The sequence below is a fragment of the Mustela lutreola genome, chromosome 8, assembly GCF_030435805.1.
Source record: "Mustela lutreola isolate mMusLut2 chromosome 8, mMusLut2.pri, whole genome shotgun sequence".
NCBI classification, from domain to species: domain Eukaryota; kingdom Metazoa; phylum Chordata; class Mammalia; order Carnivora; family Mustelidae; genus Mustela; species Mustela lutreola.
This window is the reverse complement of record NC_081297.1, coordinates 99,449,562-99,462,306: the sequence shown is the minus strand read 5'-3', so window position 1 is coordinate 99,462,306 and position 12,745 is coordinate 99,449,562. Positions and strand designations below refer to the sequence as shown.

At 46.3% G+C, this 12,745-nt stretch overlaps 1 long non-coding RNA gene and 1 other non-coding gene across 2 annotated transcripts in view; one reads left to right on the top strand and one right to left on the bottom strand.

The window, feature by feature from the left end:
• Positions 1–253: 253 nt before the first annotated feature.
• Positions 254–12,745, bottom strand: part of LOC131839099 (uncharacterized) — a 46,927-nt gene continuing 34,435 nt past the window's right edge. Inside the window, exon 3 of the long non-coding RNA XR_009356793.1 lies at positions 254–1,748. This is a non-coding gene — a long non-coding RNA (uncharacterized LOC131839099). The remainder of the gene's footprint in view (positions 1,749–12,745) is intronic.
• On the top strand, positions 3,193–3,265 carry TRNAK-CUU (transfer RNA lysine (anticodon CUU)). Its single transcript has one exon. It is a non-coding gene; the product is annotated as a tRNA-Lys (tRNA).

Below are 12,745 nucleotides of genomic sequence, written 5' to 3'. Positions count from 1 at the left end.
CCCACTGAACCACCCAGGTGCTCCTAATAGGAAGTTTATAAATGTCATAATCTATGAATTCTAAGTGTGGTCAAAGGACTGTTGCCCTCCAGCTATCTGAAAGAATAAAGTGAGCAATTCTAGCACCAGCAGAATCTCAGAAACGACTCTGCTTGGCCCCACTGTGCTCACCAATATGGTTTGCAGCCATTTACCGCTGGGCATGGCCAAAGCACTTGGGAACCCTCGGAAAAGAGAACATAGACCATTTGGACAAAATTCATCTTACATTTTAATGTCTGCATGGGAACCACACAAAAAAAGCGTCATAAATCTCTGGAAGTGACTGGTGTGATGCTGTTAATACCAGATCAGAGGCGGCTGCCAAGAGCTTGGTTTTTTTCCCCCCTCGTGGCAGCCAAAAAGCACAGGTGTCTTAAGAAAGTGTTGAATGATCAGGAAGCTTTTTCATGCAGAAGCCTCAGCCTGGCCTGTGGATCTCCAGAAAGAACTTGCTGCCTCCACTCCATTGCCAGGTAATAGCGAGGCTTCCCAGGGGCCAGTCCAGGATTGAGGGGGCTGATCTCCTCTCCTGATGCCAGGTTGGTCCGCAGTCCTTTGAAGCCTTTGTGTTGAACACCTGACCGCCTCTTTTCTCTGTCCAGGGCTCTCAGGGCCCAGCATCCCCAACGGGCCATTAGAAAGCACAGAGCAGGACAAACTCAAGAGACCCATTGCCATCTGTAAGGATATTTCCAGGGTGCCTCCTCTACAAGCAAGTTCACTTCTCAAAACCTGACTCTCAGGCACTGCCTGGTTCCTACCCACCCCACTTCTCCACTCCTACAGAACTTTCCTGTGATGGATCGTTCCTGTCACTGGAATTCAAAATTCTCTTGACAGGTAGGTGAGACTTTGTTGCCCCAGAGCATGTTCTGTGGGTTCTGCTTTACCTCCACAGAGCACCACTGGGGTCAGCCTTTCTGGAGTCAGAGCGTCCTCTAAGGTATAAATATTTACATGTTTCAGGAAAATGCTTTCAGATGAAGTCACTGCCAATTCCTTGAAGCCATCCTGACTGTCTGCCAAGGAGCCAGGAAGCAGACAGAGTGAAAAGGACATAACCTTGAGCCAGTTTCTAGATACTTCTTTTCACCTGGAATCTGGCTTGCCAGATGATGGGAGACACTCTCAAGCTCCTCCTCCCTCGGAACAGTACCCCCCCACACACACCCAAGATGGCAGAATCCTTACTGTTTCAGTGCTCACAGAACCCCGTGAGAAAGGCCATGACCGACATTAATACAAAAGCAGCTTAGATTCTTGTGAGGGTTGTTCATATAAGTGAGGGGGTGTTGGCGGGGGTGGGGGGGTGGAGGGCAATGCAGGCAGCTAAATAGCTCTTTAGACAATTTTTCCCTTTGTTCCTGGCTGCCGGCTAGAAGTATGTTTCAATTTTCTAGTCAGCAAGTTAAGGCAGACACACACACACACATGGTGGCTGACAGAAAAAGAGGCCAGTATGAAAAAATATTAAAATTCAAAACACACTTCAGAGCCTGCCTTCTTCTCCAATTGCATGGTTGCAGGAGAATTCATAAATCAGAAATGAGGTCAAGTGATGGTGTTGAGTTCAGCTTGTTTGTCCCTTGATACTAGGATGGTGCCCAGATGAGGAATATCAAGGAGAAAAGGCCAAGCTGAAACATCTGTCCTCCTCACCCATCAGCCACAAAACATCAGTTTCTGGGAAGACACCAAAATAAGCCCTACAAGAGGAAAATGCATATAATCAATGCCTGCCTACTTTTTAATTAAGTCAGTCATTTACAAAGATACATCCTCTGTGAGGAGATCAAGTTTCAAAGAAAACATTATGTCCAGAAATCTATTTTCCAAAGTTTGTGCAACTTGTAGGGCAAAGTCTGAGAGAGCCAAGATCAAATCTGAGCCAGCCACGGCCAAAGTTAGAGTGAGCCACAGACATTCAGAAACTTAAGGATGAAAAGGAAGTCCAATGCATTTAAGTCAGGTTCTATGTCTTTTTTTGAGTTGGTTTTTTGAAAAGCCCTAGGAATATATTTCCCCCATAGGAACAATGTTGTTGAGATAGTTGTGTTCTCAGATCAGTGCACAGAATTCTATTTGACACAGTCTAATTCAAGTCACCTCCACCTCCAGCCACCTTAAGATCCCCAAGCCTATGCCTTTCAGCCCCCAGGATAACACTGATGATGTGGAGGAGGGGGGTACTGGTTATAACTCAGGGCAACGCTGGGAGGAAATCTTAGCAGTCAAATGGAAGGGGCCAGCACTGCAGGTGTGCAAGTTGTGCACTGCACAAAGCACCTGACCAGGGTCCAGAGGGAGGCTGAAATCTAGCTTTCTTCACCAAGCAAGCTGTGGCAAGGCTGCAGATGTCAGAGTGGTGAGTAGGGATGCCTGGCTGGCTCAGTCATGGAGCATGCAACTCGTGGTCTCTGGGTTATGAGTTCAAGCCCCACATTGGGTATAGAGATTACGCTAAAAAATGAAAATCTTAAAAACATAAAAGTGAGGCATAATTGTGGTTGTTAGGGAGAACCAAGAGAGAAGCTGCCATTCACATCTACATTGCTATTACTGGGTCACCAAGCTTTGGAGTGGGTATAAAACATTCCTAACCAAAACCTCCTCTGGGGTGCCTGGGTGGCTCAGTGGGTTGGGCTGCTGCCTTCGGCTTGGGTCATGGTCTCGGGGTCCTGGGATCGAGTCCCGCATCGGGCTCTCTGCTCGGCAGGGAGCCTGCTTCCCTTCCTCTCTCTCTGCCTGCCTCTCCATCTACTTGTGATTTCTCTCTGTCAAATAAATAAATAAAATCTTAAAAAAAAAAAAAAAAAAAAACCTCCTCTGGAAGCGAAACGTAAACCTCACCAACTGGCCTTCTGTTCCTCTTTGAGACTCCCTAATTGATTGGCTACTTCCTGCTAGATAACTTGGTAAAGGCTCATTACACCTTAAGGCTTGTGTTAGGTGGTGAATGAAAACAAGACACCTTTGGGAATTTTCTATAGAGTGGGAACCCCACACAGATGAGGAAGTGCCTGCCTTAGCTCCTGCACTGGTGGAGTCTGGAAGCTGTTCTGGAAACAGGGAAGGGGGAAAGAAAGATGGCCACCATGTGCCATGTTGGGAGGTGTGAGGAAGAGTAGCTGTCAAAAATGTCTCTGGGGGGCCTGGCTGGCTCAGTTGGTAGAGCATGTGACTCTTGATCTCAGGGTCATGGGTTCAAGCTCCATGTTAGGCAAAGAGCTTACATTTAGCAAGAAAAAAGAAAAGGAAAAAGGGCATCGGAGTGGCTCAGTTGGTTGACCTTTGGGACTCTTAATTTCATCTCAGGTCATGATCTCGGGGTTGTGGGGCTCCACATTTGGCCCCAAGTCTTCTTGTCCCTCTCCCTCTGCTCCTCCCCCCAGTTGTATGCATGCTCTCTCTCCCTCTCTCTCTCTTTTAAATAAATCAGTAAAATCTTTAAAAAAAGAGAGAGAGAGAAGAAATTTGTTTTTGACCTAAGCTGAACGGGGATGTGATCCTTACCAAGGCTTAGGGCCCCGCAATGTAATACAAGGAAGAAAAACAAGCAAAGGGTAAAAATGGCAAATTTTATGTTTTATGTATTTTAACACACACGTCTAAAAAAACAACAAATAAGCAAACACCCACAGAGACATACCCCAGGATATGAAGGGAAAGGCATGGGAATTTATCCAAAGAACTCTCTCCATGCCCCCAGAGAGAGGGAAGCCGCAGCACCATCACCCTGCCTGGTGCGAGAGGCCGCTCCCTGCACCTCCGCCGCCCCCCACCCCTGCCCCGCTGCAGCCCAGGGAGGCAGGCGCACGCAGAAGGGGAGGCCGGGAGGCCCTGCAGCGCAAGCGCCCTGAGGGGCAGCTCCTGCGTGTGGAACCACCTCTGACCAGCCAGCAGCTCCATGAGTGAGGCTCTGCGAGACTCTTTCAGGGAGGGGTTTAGTTGCAGTCCCAGAAGTGTGTTATTCAGGGTACGTTAATTGTAGGAATCCCCAAATCCTACTCTGAGGACTGTAGTCAAATCAGGGCCCGGCTCCTCCCACCTCAGCTGCCCAAAGCAGTCTCCATCCAGAGAGTGGATGAGAAGAGAGGGCCACCGGGGCGGATGGGAGGTCTGCGGGCCACACCTGGGAGAGGCCCACTTCCGCTCACGTTTCATTGGCAGAAACTCCGTCACGTGGCCACCCTTACTGCAAGGGAGGCTGGGAAATGTATGCCCAGAAGAAGTGGAGACTGCAGATCTATGCATATTGCCAGTCACCCTCTGTCTGCAGAAAGGAAGTTCTAGGTTTCTAGGTCAGAGCGTGTGTGTGTGTGTGTGTCTACACATGGGGGCGGAATTCCTTCCATTTCTTTGTACTTTGTACTTGTTCAAGCCAGAGGCTTGCTCCCGCAGCTGTGACTGATAACTTCAGGATCAAGAACCAGGGTGTGGGGACGCCTGAGTGGCTCAGTTGGTTGGACGACTGCCTTCGGTTCAGGTCATGATCCTGGAGTCCCGGGATCGAGTCCCGCATCGGACTCCCAGCTCCATGGGGAGTCTGCTTCTCTCTCTGACCTTCTCCTCGTTCATGCTCTCTCTCACTGTCTCTCTCTCAAGTAAATAAATAAAATCTTTAAAAAAAAAAAAAAAAAAAAAAGAACCAGGGTGTGACTCTCACTCCCCGGGGTTCAGATAGAGTGTCACCCAGGTTCCTCCCCCTGGGAATCACCGTGGTCACCCACGCCTCTGTCTCTTGGCCCAGCTCCTGCAACGGGCTTCTTCAAACCAGGCCTCCTTTGAAATCGATCGGCCACAACAGTTGCAAACCCCAGCTGCTTCTCTCCTCCTCGGCCCAGTAGCAAGAGAATCAATTATCCCTGCCCTCAGTGAATTGCGGCATCTGCTGCTCCGCAGAAGGATAGGATTCAAGATGTCAGCCCTAGCCCATAAAGCTGTTCTTAATCTGGACCTAATCATGGGAACAACTGCTTTTTGCCTTTGGTCCCCACCTGGCAACAACACAAACACCACCTCCAACTTTCAAGAGTCTGTAATCCCTACCCCTCAGGGGAGATCCAGGGACAGACATGCACCATAACCTCCATTTTACAGATACAATGTGTACAGAATGATTAGAAAAGTGAATGTTCTCTTTGACTGCAGGAAACCTGCCCACCATCTTTACATCTAAGTCTCACTATGGGCTTTTGACAGTATTAGCATGTGGTCTATTCCTCTCTGCCTAGGAAAATTCTTGAGTGGGTACATGTGGAAATTTCAACTCATATTGTTTTAGAGTTCTCAAAACAATGACTGAGCCATTGGGACCTAGGGATCCATCTTATTTCAAGATTTTTTCTGGACTTCTGGATCTGGTTAGTACACTTGTTGAGTTGCCCATTAGGTGCACGGCCCTGCTGGACACTGGATTTTGAAGTCAATGGCTTTACTGCCAGTGAATTCTGCTTTGGAATGTGTTTTTCAAATGCTTTGCAACAGTGCCATGCAAATGGATTAAATGATAGAATAAAAAAATGTAAAACAAGATAGTTCACATTCCTTGGGAGAAGAAAGCAGAAATGTCTAAGATGGTGAGCATTCTTAGAAAAGTTTCCCTCCCCTTTTATTCTGGATAGAGTTCCATCAGTAAGACTCTTGAGTCCTTTGGGGACTGGTGATCAGTACAAAACGATGTCATCCCCCGCACCCCAGCACCCTCCTGACCTACCCGCCAAATTGAAGAAATTTTTGTCTGCTCATGGACCAGCATTTTGTTTCTTGCTCACATGATCATTGTAGTTTACCTTATTTTATTACCTATGGATACTGAATTTAGTTTTAAGGTTGTTAAAAATTTATGTAAAAGTGTTGAGACTTAACACTAATTGTTTTTCAAAGAACATGACTGCTTCTTTGTTAGAGATGTCAGCTTGTATAAATGTGATAAGGGAGGAAGGTATTTACTGAATATAGAAGTTAACAAAAAATTATGAGTCCCCAGTCCAATAAAATTAGGATAGTAGTCATCAGAGGGCAGGGGCTCCTCACATTTTGTTTATAAAACATTCTCTTTTGAAATTACACATACCCCATTGTCAAATAGCAAACATTGTCTATCAGTTGAGAGTTGAAGTCAACAGTAACAACTGACAGTGTTTGAGACAATAACTCCAGCATTGGGATGTTGAATATTGAAAGCCAAGATCATCTAAGTCAATGACCAAAATCTACAGCAACATTGGATGTGCACAGACTGTGTACATGGAAGCCACCATTCATTCATTCAATACGAATTTTTGAGACCCCAGCCTGCACCAGGTTGGGACAGACAGGCATTAGAGATGCAGCCAGGAACTAAACAGACACAGCCCCTTCTCTGATGAAACTGACATTCTGGGGGCACCTGGCTGCCTCACTGGCTAGAGCATATGACTCTTGATCTTGGGGTTGTTAGTTCAAGCCTCACATCGGGTGTAGAGATTACTCAAAAATAAAATCTTTAAAAAAGAGAGAGAGAAACTGACATTCTAGATGGGGGAGAAAAGAGATAAATTAGAGTCAGCGGATGGTAAGTGGCATGAAAAAGATAAAACAGGGTAATAGTTAGAGGATAATGGTGGGATGTGGACCACTTTTGTTTGGATGGCCAGGGAAGGCCTCATTGAGAAGGTGAAACCTGAATCCAGGAACCAGTTGAGAGAAGTCCTGGGGAGAAAATTCCAAGCAGTGTGAAAAACAAAGGAGCTCAGGACAGAGGTTGGCATATTTAAGGGAGAGAACAAGAGTCAGCAGAGCTGTTATACAGTGATTGAATAAGGCAGTGGTAGAAGCCAAGATCAGCAAGGTAGGCAGGGCCTAGGTCATAAAGGGCTTTGTAAGGCATGGTAAAGAATGCAGATTTTGGGCGCCTGGGTGGCTCAGTGGTTTAAGCCGCTGCCTTCGGCTCAGGTCATGATCTCAGGGTCCTGGGATCGAGTCCCGCATTGGGCTCTCTGCTCAGCAGGGAGCCTACTTCCCTCTCTCTATGCCTGCCTCTCCATCTACTTGTGATTTCTCTCTGTCAAATAAATAAATAAAATCTTTAAAAAAAAAAAAAAAGAATGCAGATTTTACTTTTTTTTTTTTTTTGGATTTTACTTATTTATTTGAGGGAGAGAGTGAGCATGAGTTGGGGGAGGGGCAGTGGGAGAAGGAGAAGCAGACACAGGCTGAATAGGGAGCTTGACACAGGGCTCAAACCCAGGACCCCAAGATCATGACCTAAGCCAAAGTCAGACGTTTTACTGACTGAGCCACTCACGTACCCCAAATGCATATTTTGCTTAAAGGGCACTAAGCAAAATGCATATTTTGCTTAAACGAGTGTGTGATGTAATCTGATTGACATTTTACAAATATTCTCTGGCTGCTGCTGCATGTAAGAGAAGCAGGAAAAATGGTAGGAGGTCGCCCTAGTGGTACAAGTGAGAGCCAATGGTGGCTGGGACCCAAGTGGCAGCAGTGGACATGAAGAAAAATGGACAGACATTGTTCGTGTTTTGGAGATAGAGCCAACTGAATCTGCTCATTAGATGTGGGGAGAAAGGGCAAGAAGAATGGAGGAAGGTTCCCATGTTTTTAGTTTGGACAGTTGTTCAACTAAAGAGAGATGTCATTTATTTAGAAGGGAAAGATGGGGGCAAAGGTGGGAAAGGCATTATGGGAAAAAGAGGAGGAGGAGGAGGGGAGAGGAGGAGATGACGCCAAGTTGAACTATCCCCAAAATTGCCTGGAATGGTCCTTCTCTCTGAGATGTCTGAGGAGATTTTTTTTTAAAGATTTTATTTATTTATTTGACAGACAGATCACAAGTAGGCAGAGAGGCAGGCAGAGAGAGGGTGAAGCAGGCTCCTGCTGAGCAGAGAGCCCGATGCGGGCCTCCAGCCCACCATCCTGAGACCATGACCTGAGCCAATGGCAGAGGCTTAACCCCCTGAGCCACCGAGGCGCCTCCCGAGGGGATTCTATAAACAAGATAAATGCTGCCAACGTGCAGACCACTCCCCAAAGCAGGACGGGGAGGTTCCGTGGGGTATTTTTCATTATATGGTGTTCTCAGTGTTACACAAGTGCGTCATACAGGGGTCATATCTGCATAATCATTCTGACTCTAGAATCAGTGAGCTGTTCGGTTGTACTACCTGCGACTCTCTGCCTCCACGGAGCTCCGAGTAAGGGAAGGCACAGCTTTGCTTGTCCCTGCACAGCGGGTCAGGACCCCTGGCACCTAATCCTGCGGCCAGGAATATGAAATGTGTTACCTTGGGAAAGTTTATTTAAAATTTCTGAGTCTCGGGACGTCTGGGTGGCTCAGTTGGTTAAGCAGCTGCCTTCGGCTCAGGTCATGATCCCAGCGTCCTGGGATCGAGTCCCACATCGGGCTCCTTGCTCCACAGGGAGCCTGCTTCTCCCTCTGACTCTTCCTTCCACTCTGTCTACCTGTGCTCGCTCTCACTCACTCTCTCTCTGACAAATAAATAAATAAAATCTTTAAAAAAAAAAATAAAAATAAAAAAAAATAAAATAAAATTTCTGAGTCTCTCTTTCTTCATCTTTAAAATGAGGGGATTCAATGACGACATCTCTGAAGTTCATTCCAGCCTTGTTAGTCCATGACTCACAAGACATATAAACAATAATGATATAAGCAGCTTTCAGGGGACCTGGCGGGAGGCTGTGATGGCCAGGAAAACACGCCAGTCAGATGTCCTGCTGGGGGCGCATGCATGACTGAGGGACAGGGCTGCGGGCATCCCCGACCCACCCCACACTGGACTGGAAACCACTCTTCCTACAGGCTACTCCCGGCCAACCACTGAGCAAGGAGGGGACTAATACAAGCCCCTTCTTGCCAGATTTGGCTCCTTTAACGAACAACTTTGTTGTTTGTTTCCAACCTTTTTTTTTTTTTTTTTTAATGGAATTGTGTAGAGAGATGGTGTTTTTTATGTTTTGTTTTGTTTTGTTTTTTGTTTTAAGATTTTATTTATTTATTTGACAGAGAGAAATCACAAGTAGACGGAGAGGCAGGCAGAGAGAGAGAGAGGGAGGCAGGCTCCCTGCTGAGCAGAGAGCCAGATGGGGGACTCCATCCTAGGACCCTGAGATCATGACCTGAGCTGAAGGCAGCCGCTTAACCCACTGAGCCACCCAGGCGCCCTGTTTCCAACCTTTTGATTTGTTAAAAAACCATTTTATTGAGGTATGACTGGCATGCATATATATATATATATATATATATATATATATATATATAACAAAACTGTACCTGTTTAATGCATACAGCCTGATGAGTTTGCAGATATACCCATATACCCCTCATCACAATTTAGGTCATAAATGTATCCACCACCTCCAGAAGTTTCCTCCTGCCCTTTTTATCATCGTCATTATTTTGTGATAGGAACACTTAACATAAAATCTACCTTCTTAGCAAATTTTAAAGATTTTATTTACTTATTTGAGAGAGAGGGAGAGCATGAGCAGGGGGAGAAACAAAAGGAGAGGCAGAGGGAGAAACAGATTCCCCGCTGAGCAAGGAGCCCCATGCAGGACTTCATTCCAGGACCCTGGGATCATGACCTGAGCTGGAGGCAGAGGCTTAAACAGCTGAGCCACCCAGGCACCCTCTCTTAGCAAATTTTAAAGTATAAAATATAAAATACAAAAGTTTTCACTACAGACACTGTGCCATACTGCAGATCTCTAGAAGATCTTCATTGTTTTTTATTTTCTCACTTTTTTTTTTTTTTTAAAGATTTTATTTATTTATTTGACAGAGAGAAATCACAAGTAGATGGAGAGGCAGGCAGAGAGAGAGAGAGAGGGAAGCAGGCTCCCTGCTGAGCAGAGAGCCCGATGCGGGACTCGATCCCAGTACCCTGAGATCATGACCTGAGCTGAAGGCAGCGACTTAACCCACTGAGCCACCCAGGCGCCCTATTTTCTCACTTTTTAATTTTTTTTATTTTTAAAGTAAGCTATATGTCCAAGGTGGGGCTTGGACTCACAACCCCAAGATCAAGAGTCCCATGCTCTACTCCTGAGCCAGCCAGGTGCCCGGTACCTATTTATTCATTTTGCCGAACTGAAACTTGATACCCTTTGGCTAATACTTCCCCATATCCCCAGCCGCCCGACCACCATTTTACTCTCTGCTTCCATGAGTTGGACTATTTTTATTCCTCATGTAAGTGGGCGTCTGTGGTGTTTGTCGTTCTGTGTCTAGCTTATTTCACTTAGTGTAATGCCCTCTGGGGTCATCCATGTTGTTGTAAATGGCAAGATTTGATTTTAGTCCATTTTTTAAAAAAATATTTTATTTATCTGACAGACAGAGATCACAAGCAGGCAGAGAGGCAGGCAGAGAGAGGAGGAAGCAGGCTCCCTGCTGAGCAGAGAGCCGGATGCAGAACTCGATCCCAGGACCCTGAGATCACGACCTGAGCTGAAGGCAGAGGCTTTAACCCACTGAGCCACCCAGGTGCCCCGATTTTAGTCCATTTTTTAATTGACTCAAGGATTCTCAACTCAGATTTCTCAGAACTCTGTTGTAGTCTCAGGCTCTTCCTTCCCCTACTCCTTCCTCTTCAGGTGTCTGCATTGCTACTGGAAGTCTCTTTCCACTTCCCCTGGCTTGCTCCCCTTCATAGATGGTCCCACAATAATTTTTTTAAAAGGTTAAATTTAGGGGTGCCTGGGTGACCCAATCAGTTAAGCATCTGCCTTCGGCTCAGGTCATGATCCCAGGGTCCTGGGATGGAGCCCCTGCTCAGTGAGGAACCCACTCCTCTCTCTCCCTCTGTTGCTCCCCCTGCTTGTACTCTTGTCCATGATTTCTCTTTCAAATAAATAAATAAAATCTTTAAGAAAAATTTTAAAAAGAACTTTAATTAATTTTTAAGAGAGAGAAGGAGAGCATGCTCAAGAGCTAGTGGTGGGGCGGGACTGGGGGGAGGGCAAAGGGGGAGGGAGAGAGAGAGAGAGAATCTTAAGCAGGCTCCCTGCCCAGTGTGGAGCCTGACTCAGGGCCCAATCTCACGACTCTGAGATCATCATCTGAGCCAAAATCAACAGCTAGATGCTTAACTAACTGAGCCACCTAGGTGCCCCTAAGGATTTTATTTTTTTTTGTTAGAGAGAGAGAGTGAGCACAGGCAGAGTGGTTGGCAGAGGCAGAGGGAGAAGCAGGCTCCCTGCCGAGCAAGAAGCCTGATGTGGGACTCAATCCCAGGACGCTGGGATCATGACCCGAGCCAAAGGCAGCCACTTAACCAACTGAGACACCCAGGCATCCCGATTTTTAAGTTATCTCTCTACCCAACATGGGTCTCAAACTTACAACCCTGAGATCAATTCTCCACCAGCTGAGCCAGCCAGGCACTCCCCATAGTACATGTCTTGCTTGTCTAATCCCATTTTAATTTCTTTTCTTTTCTTTTTTTTTTTTTTTTGAAGATCTAAATAAACAAAGAAGTGTATCATGAAGTCTCACTCATCTACTTTATGACGGAGACTTTTTTTTTTAAAGATTTTATGTATTTATTTGAGAGAGACAGAGCAAGCAGGAGCAGGGGGAGGAGTGGAGGGGGAGGGAGAGGTATAAGCAGACTCCTCTCCAAGTGGGGAGCCCGATGCAGGGCTTGATCCCAAGACCCTGAGTTCACGACCTGAGCCAAAGTCAGACACGCAACTGATGGAGCCACCCAGGTGCCCCTACGATGGAGATTAAAAAAAAAAAAGATGAAAAAAATATGTTTTTAAGTAATATCCACACCCAACTAGGGTCAAAATTAACAGCCATGCCATCAAGAGTCACATGCTCCCGACTGAGCCAGCCAGGTGTCCCTATGATGGAGACTTTTGATGGTATAACAAAGGTACAATCTTTTTTGTACCTTTTTTTAAGCAAATTAACCCCCCCCCCATGAGGGGCTTGAACTCATGCCCCCAAGATCAAGGGTTGCATGCTCCACTGACTGAGCCAGCCAGGTGCCCCACCAGTGATCCTTTTAAAAGGAAATTTTGAACATGTCACTCTTTATCCAAAACCATGTGGTGGTTCTCCATTTCACCCAGAATAAAAGCCAAAATCTGTTTAGCGGATTTACTCTTAGAATAAAAGCCAAAATCACCCCACCATTCCCCCTACTCTTTTCCCCTTATTTTTCTCCTCTCCACTCCCTCTCCTCCAGCCACACTGGCTTCCGAAAGGCCAGCCGCACTCCCGCCCCAGCCGTCCTCCAGCTGTTCCCTCTGTCTGCAGTGCTCGTCCCAGTCAGCCACAGGGCTCACCCTCACATTCCCGTCTTTCTCAGATGTCACCTCTGCAATGAAACCCATCTAGCCCACACTGAAAACCACCACCCCTGGGCACTCCAGATTCTCTTATCCTTTTTCTACTTCTTTTCTTCAAAGCACTTATCAGTACCTATTGAACTGTTTATTTCCTGTTGATAGTCTGTGTTTCTCCCCCCAAAATATAAGCTCCCCAAAGGCAGGGATTTTTGTCTATTCTGATCACATGGTTGGCAATCAATAAATATTTCTAGAAAGAAGTGCCTGAAGACAAGAAGCAGGGTGCCGGGATAGAGAGTGACCTAGCCGCTATTTTAGATAAGATTACTTGCTAGGTCATGAACTCCTTGAGGACAGGGCTGTGCCAAAATCACCAGTG